Below are 7,410 nucleotides of genomic sequence, written 5' to 3'. Positions count from 1 at the left end.
CGGAGAGTAATGTTCGCACAGTAGGTGGCGGTAATGCACCTTAACGTTGGATTCCACCTGCCTTAAAACATGAAGAAGAAGAAGAGTAATGTTCGCGCTGCGCTTTTGTAACTGATCCGCGCCGCGCTGTCAGCTCGGTGGCGCTAGTAAACACGTCCTCTCTGCGCTGTCGAGTCGGTCGCGCCGCTCGGTCCATTGAGCCGCGCCTATGACAGGTCAGCGCGGCGCGAACACTTGAATACCGCGCCGTTTCGTCCCACATTTGGGTTGTTTCGCTTCCCATAGAATGATCATGCGCGCTGTATTGAGTGCAGAGGACGTCACGCGCGCGTGAGGGTTTGAAATGAGCTCGCGGGCTCCCGTTTCCTCGCGTGTAAATCTGTTTTCCTTTCGCGGAATTGATTTACCCCGCGCGCCAGCATCAGTGGTGCGCTCTATTATTAAATTGCCGCCATAGGTTATAGGTAAAAAACTATCAAAGAGAACGCAAAAAACAAACATTTTGTTCTAATTAGTTGTTAAACAATGTATAACAATAAAATTGGCCTGAAGTTCAGTGCAGTAGTTTGTTAGTGCAGAAGAGAAGATGGAGGTGCATGTGTTCTATGCTATGCAGTGCAAGACATGCTACAGTGCTGTCAGAGTCAGTGTGCTGGTGTGTAGATGTGTGTGATTATCGTTTTGCTATCTGGTCCGGGTACTGATGCTGCGGTATCTTCTGCCTGATGGTAGCAGTGAGAAGAGTTCGTGGCTCGGGTGGCAGGAGTCTCTGATGATCTTCGTGCTTTCCTCACACATCTCTGGGTGTAGATGTCCTGGAGGGAGGGAAGCTCACCTCCGACGATGTGCTGGGCTGTCTGAACTATTCTCTGCAGGGCTTTCCGGTTGAGAGCGGTGCAGTTCCCATACCAGGCGGTGACGCAGCCAGTCAGGATGCTCTCCACAGTGCAACTGTAGAACTGTCTGAGGATTTTTGAGCTCAGACCAAATTTCTTCAGTCGCCTGAGGAAGAAGAGACGCTAGTGGGCCTTTCACAGTACTGACTGTGTGTGAGTAGTCCAGGTGAGGTCCTCGGTGATGTAAATGCAGAGAAACTTGAAGCTGCTGACCCGCTCCACTGGAGTCCCATCGATGGTGATGGGGGAGTGCTCACTGGTCCGTCTCCTGAAATCCACCACCAGCTCCTTGGTCTTCTTGATGTTCAGAGAGAGGTTGTTGTTGTGGCACCAGTTAGTCAGTTAGTGCAAACCTCTTCTCTGTGTGTGTGTGTGTTTTATGTGTTTGTGTTTGAGGTGTTCCTGCTAAATTATGTTGTGTGTGTTGCTTTTTTTATATCACAGACAATCATCTGACATTGAATCGAGTGAAGTCTGGGAGCCAGTCAGCAAAAAGCCATATACCGAGGGTCATGATGACAGCACCTCTGAAAAAAATCGTAAAAACCACTACATAATGTGTTTATGCTTCAGTTACTATGTGTCAGCAATTATTGACAGTGACTCTGGATAAGAAATTTAATAGGTCTAAGTGTAAGCTTTCATTAGAGCCCAAAATTATGACTGTACATTAAAGCATTCAAGAATTACAGCATTTTATGTGTCGTTGGTTACAAAGGGTAATTTGGAGTCTCCAAGTGGCTTTTTTTGGGAAGCGCCTAGACATAAATTTAGATAAACATGTGTAAAACACTACTTATCTAAGGTATTGTTATCAAATTTGAAACAGTTTGCTTGGTAAGACTTTATTCTGTGATCCAAATGTATTTTCCAGCTAATAGCTTCCAGCTACAGTCATCTGTTTACAAAAAAAAATGTAGGCGGATTTTTAATTTAATTTTTCAGTGTGTTCTTACAGTGATTCTAACTGTTGAGGAACACACCTCAGCGTGTCACCTTTCAAAAGAGACCAAAACCATATATGTACTCCAAATGGTTCAAGACCAGCATGCAATTTACTTTGTGTAGGGTATCAGACCGAATCAGACAATCTTAGATTTAGTCAAATACACAGTTGAAACACGAGGAGCCGAATTCCACAGAGGCCCAAGACACAGGATGTTCGTAAATCAGATCCTGGCGCCACAAGCCTGAACCAACTAGCAGCTTTGAGTAGCTCACAGCATTTAAACAAAAGAACACTTATTGACAATTTCAAGGAGATTGTTATAGAAATATAACAATATAACAAGTTCTTGTTATAGAAATCATGTCCAAAAGTATACCCTGCAAGAGTGTTAAAACTCGGACCATGTGCCTGATGAGGTAACATTTTGATTTATGAATTGAGAGGAGAAATATACAACACCCCGAGCAAAGACGATATCTAATTGGTCAAAACACTATTTGGGAGGTGTCCAAAAGCCCAGTTTAAATACTCAGGACACCATCAAATCGCTCTCTTCTCTCTTCCGCCCTTTTTTGCCTTTTACCATTTGGGATGTGGCCAAAAGCCCAGTTTAAATACTCAGGACACCATCAAATCACGCTCTTTGTTTCAACTCTCTTCCTTCTTGCCTTTTTTGAAGCTTCTTTTCAGTCATCACCTTTTGCGCTCATTGAGCGTGCTCTGGCTTACACGCCAGCTCCTCCAAAACCATGAGGAGAAACGCCACCTAGTCTCGTCAAACTTTACTTCTATTTTGTTACTTTAGTTTATTTTATTTTCCGTTGAGAGTTTCGTGTTCTTCTGAGTTAAGTTTTGCCTAACGCCGTGCCTTAAGTGCCGTCATAAAACTTCAACCAGGCCACAACTCCATGTCGTCAGCCAACGCCCAACCACTGGCTTCCCAAGACTGAACTTCCAGCCAATCAGCAACCTCATTGAGGAACTCAATGCGAGGGTTAATTAAGTGATTGATGGTTGTTCAGATCTATGCAATTGCACATATTGCTGTAAACTTGGGATTTCACATTTTCATCCTCTTAAACTAATTATTTCCTCACTTTCTTTCTTTCTGCAACTTGTGTGAATGTGTGTGTTTATGTGTTAGATTAGTTTATATGTCTTAGGTTTATCCAATAAAGCCTTATTTATATTGAAAAGAGAAGTATCTTGTGTTTTGTGCTTACAAGTTAATGTCTTAAACTGCCGATCTTGTTACTGTGCTAATAAATAGTGTTTTCACTATACTTTGGATATTAATATCCATTGCAGAGTTGATGTTATACGGAGTTCAATGAATCGCTGGTCGTCTCAGTGATCAGCCATAAAACAGTGATTCTGTCCAAATTCCCTTTAAAATCTTAAATGATTCCCTTTGAGCTAAATTGACCTGTTTCCCTTACATTTGGGTATGCCTTTTTTAGGCGTTTTAGGCAAATTTTTAATACCACAAACCACAGGACTGTGATTGTTATTAAAATTCCTCCGGGTGAAGGAAAAACAATAAAAATGACAGTATTGGGGTTTCTAGCTGTTAAGATTGACACCGTCCACCAATTAGATCGTTCCTAGATGTGTGTTCAAATTTTGGCGGATGCCTATCAGTCCTCTTAGCTGGGTAGGGTTTCGCAAGAGAGTGGAAGGTAAATGGAAGACAATTTTGAACCAGCGTTCTCAAGTTTCACAAATACCTGTTCTATTGCTAAAAATCTCTGCTTTATGATTTTCACAGGCAAAAAACCGCAGTAGTCAATTCAGAAGGAAACAGCTGAGAGATAGAAGAAGAAGAAGAAGGAGAGAGAAGTTTTGCTCCCAAATGTTAGGAAAAATGACAGGGTGGTGGCGCTGTTAAATTGATACACCTAGGGGGTTGGTTTTGCTGTGTTAGCAGGAAAACTAACTTTAACCTAAGTGCTGAGGAAAACCCTAATTTTCCTTTTGGGATTTTTCCACCAACAGGCTTAAGCCAAACGGGCAAACTTATAAAAATTTAGCGGAGTTAATTAAATAACAGAAAGGGAGAGGAAAGAAAGCCAATTGCAAATTAAATTAGAATTTCAAGTTAGAAGTGGAATTTCCTGGTTAAAATTTAATGATGTTATCATTAAAATTGATGAGAGTAATTAAAATTACGATTAATCAATCAATATCTTGAAGAAGGATAACCCAAACCCTAATGAGCTAACCATGAAATTAGAATTTCAGAGCATTATTGACAGTTAAGGATTAAAATCTTGATGATGTTTGTCATTAAAATTAGCAAAGCAATTATAGTTGAGCTGATCAGCAAATATTGTGGCAATATGGAAACAGGACCCGTAATTAATTATTAAATGAAATTAAAATTCCAAATATGTAATTAATTATGAAATTAAATTAGAAACTTTGAATCCCTAAGGATAACAAGTTACTAATACTTACTGATGTTATTACAACCATAAGAGCAATTCTAATTAAATTAATTCGTAAGTACCCTAATTACTTACAAATGCCATTAAAGATTTCAGAGCCCTATTGATAGTTAATGATTAACTATCCTAGTGTTGTTGTTATTAGATTATGAGACCACTCAAAATTAAATTAATCATTAAATATTGTTGCTATGTGAAAGCAGGAACTGAAATTACTTTTGAAATGAAAATTCCAAATCTGTAATTAATTATGAAGTGAAATAAAAATTTAGAATCCATAATTACTTAAATTTGTAATATCTACTGATGTCATTAATATTATAAGAGCGGTTATAGCTGAATTAATCCCAACATGGCATTTAAGGTAAGGAGGCCTAGGTTGGCCAGGATTAATTGTTAATAGCAACACGACGGAAGCAGTTTAAACTGATATAGTAACACGCTGAAGGGGAAAGGTCTATTAAGTTTGCATCTGTCAACGTTCTTTTCAAAGGGAGGTGAGGAAGAGAGATAGGATGAAATCCGTATGAAATAGCGAAAGATACAGATGTAACTGAGCAAGTCACTTCAAACACTGCAACACATTTTGCCTTTGAGACCACAAAATGCTACGTGCTAACCACTAGCCTTCAATGCTAAGGAAGCTTGGCTATTTGTTTACAAACAGCTCAAAAATGGCGCTGGTAAACTGAAAGTTACCTCCGGAAAGGGTTTCTTCGAACTTCCGGGTTACGGCCACTTCAAACACTGCAACACATTTTGCCTTTGAGACCACAAAATGCTACGTGCTAACCACTAGCCTTCAATGCTAAGGAAGCTTGGCTATTTGTTTACAAACAGCTCAAAAATGGCACTGGCGGACTGAAAGTTACCCCAGAAAAGGTTTGTCGTAACTTCCGGGTTACGGCTGTTACTATGGCAATGTACCCTGCAATAACTAACGTGTGCTACACACAGTCTATGGTTATACACAGTTTAAGTACATCGCAGGAGATGTCAGCGTATCTCGCACTACACAACCAAAAAGCACTATAGATTCTTATCTTTTCTTACAGCGCTAAACCATCTCACCTCGTTAGAGTGAGGTAAATTAATGTACAGATTTACTGCAATTAATTCAATGTTATTGAAATCTCGGCGGATCTCTGCACCTAGTCTATTTATATAGACAAAACACACGTGAATTTAACCACAATCCTTACTTGATCAAGATTTCACAACTCTCCCAAAAGTAAATAGCGTTAGGATATTCTCTGAGTACCGCGTTTTAAAGTTTACTAGTTTTAGTGAATTAAATGGCAAGAGCATTAGTTAGCTAGGTTAATGGTCAAGCCGGGAGATTTATTTATCATAGACGAATTTGGTGGTGGAACACCTCAAATCGAACTGTGAAGGCCTCTCTCTATTCATGCGCTTTTCTAGAGCGACTTATTTTGTCTTGGTGGACAATATTTAAACGTTTTTACTGCAGTTAAATTCTAAACAACAAACTCGAGTTTCACTTTCATTCAACACGCTCTGCCATGCTATAATAACAGGTACAATAACTCACAAACTCTGTTTCTCTCTGTCCAATCTATTCTTCCGGATAAAAATAGACAAGATTCACAATAATATCTTGGTGTCATTAATTTTTAAGTCGAAATTGCCAGCATTCTTCACCATATGTAATGTCTGATTACTTTTCTTAGGGAATTAATTATTATTAATTCATTCAGGATTTGAGAGGACTCGAATCTGAAAATTCGAAGTCAACCTGATTAGAACTGATTTCAAATTTGAATAGTTTACACCTTATCAACAGTCGTCCAGCGAGACGTTAATGTCTGTGTATCTTAACAATCTGACTATGTGTATTTTCCTTGGCCACAGGTCAATACAATTATGATCATTTGTAAGCTCCTAGCGAGGTAACGTGATCTTGGCAATGTTTGACTTTAAAATTATACGACACCAGACAATGATTCATTATAAATGAAACACAAATTTATTGGCTATTCTAGATTACATTAAACTAGGCTAAAACACACATACACGCACACACATACATACAGTTCTGAATAATGAAAATTATGTTAACGGAGTTCTGAGGAAAGCCCACAGTTTTAGCAAGATATACGCTACAGTTTTCTTACTTGCATCCTGAGAAAATCACAAAGCAGAGATTTGGCTTTTGTTTACTGCTTAAAATGAGCTCTGCACCAGTTCAGCAGAGATAAGATTTTGTTTGTTTACTTGCGTTTTGGCTGATAGCTGAAAAGCTGAGTTTCCTGGTTTGGCTGCTTGAGAGAATTCCGTTGCTGATTGGTTACTGAGATGACGTCAGGATGGCGTCCCTTTGGGGAAGCCCTCCGGAGATTGGTTGGTTTCTTGATGACACAGAGGCTTGAGCAGTTCTGCTGAAAAGTCTGAGTTTGCAAGACTTTAAGTTCTTTTAAGATCTCTGACAATCACGAAGTTTCAACTGAAGTGTTTGAGTTTTAGATGACCGATTGCTTTGATGGTAAGCGTGTGAGCACAAGTTGGAGTGAGCAAGCACTCGAGTCTGTCTTGCATTGGGACGGCATAAGTCCGTCCCACGGCGCGATCTTCCAATCGACTTCTTGCAAGGCGGAGCGTGCATACATTAACAAGAGGCTTCAATTCATCACATGAGGACACCATCTATAAAAGTTGTGTTAATACTTCTATAAAGTTTCTTAAATGCAAGTATTGTACATACTATTAAAGTTTACTTCATTTCAACATTCTGCATTTGTCGTGCCCATTCGTTCAAGATTAAACTTCACATATTACACACATTTTAATAACCTTATTTCCTAAAAAAGGGTATGCACCGATTACATGAAACACGTCAAGCATATATAATACATACAACATATTATTTGTGAATATGGTTGCCCTGTTATGCGCATAAATAATTATCTGTTGAAATTGTCTGTTGTAAGTTTCATGTCCCTTTGTCTGTGACAGGAGAAATGCGTGCTTTTCTGGAAAGTAGTAAAAGGATGCGTACCTTATTTGAAATGCAGGGTGAAAAGGGGAGGTGTCCTGAGGTCATGCCCATGTCACGAGTGTAGATCTGCCATCCTTCTGCTGGACAGGGAGCTCTTAATCT

The 7,410-nt window shown here is 39.4% G+C and overlaps 1 long non-coding RNA gene across 1 annotated transcript in view; it reads left to right on the top strand.

Moving 5' to 3' along the window:
• The window catches only part of LOC107554875 (uncharacterized), a 4,172-nt gene extending 3,684 nt beyond the window's left edge, over positions 1-488 (top strand). The window contains exon 2 of the long non-coding RNA XR_001605113.1: positions 458-488. This is a non-coding gene — a long non-coding RNA (uncharacterized lncRNA). The remainder of the gene's footprint in view (positions 1-457) is intronic.
• The last annotated feature ends 6,922 nt before the right edge of the window (positions 489-7,410 follow it).

Source organism: Sinocyclocheilus grahami, unplaced genomic scaffold, assembly GCF_001515645.1.
Source record: "Sinocyclocheilus grahami isolate Dianchi unplaced genomic scaffold, SAMN03320097.WGS_v1.1 scaffold517.1, whole genome shotgun sequence".
Lineage (NCBI taxonomy): Eukaryota > Metazoa > Chordata > Actinopteri > Cypriniformes > Cyprinidae > Sinocyclocheilus > Sinocyclocheilus grahami.
The sequence above is the reverse complement of the archived record's forward strand: the minus strand, read 5'-3'. Positions and strand labels throughout refer to the sequence as shown.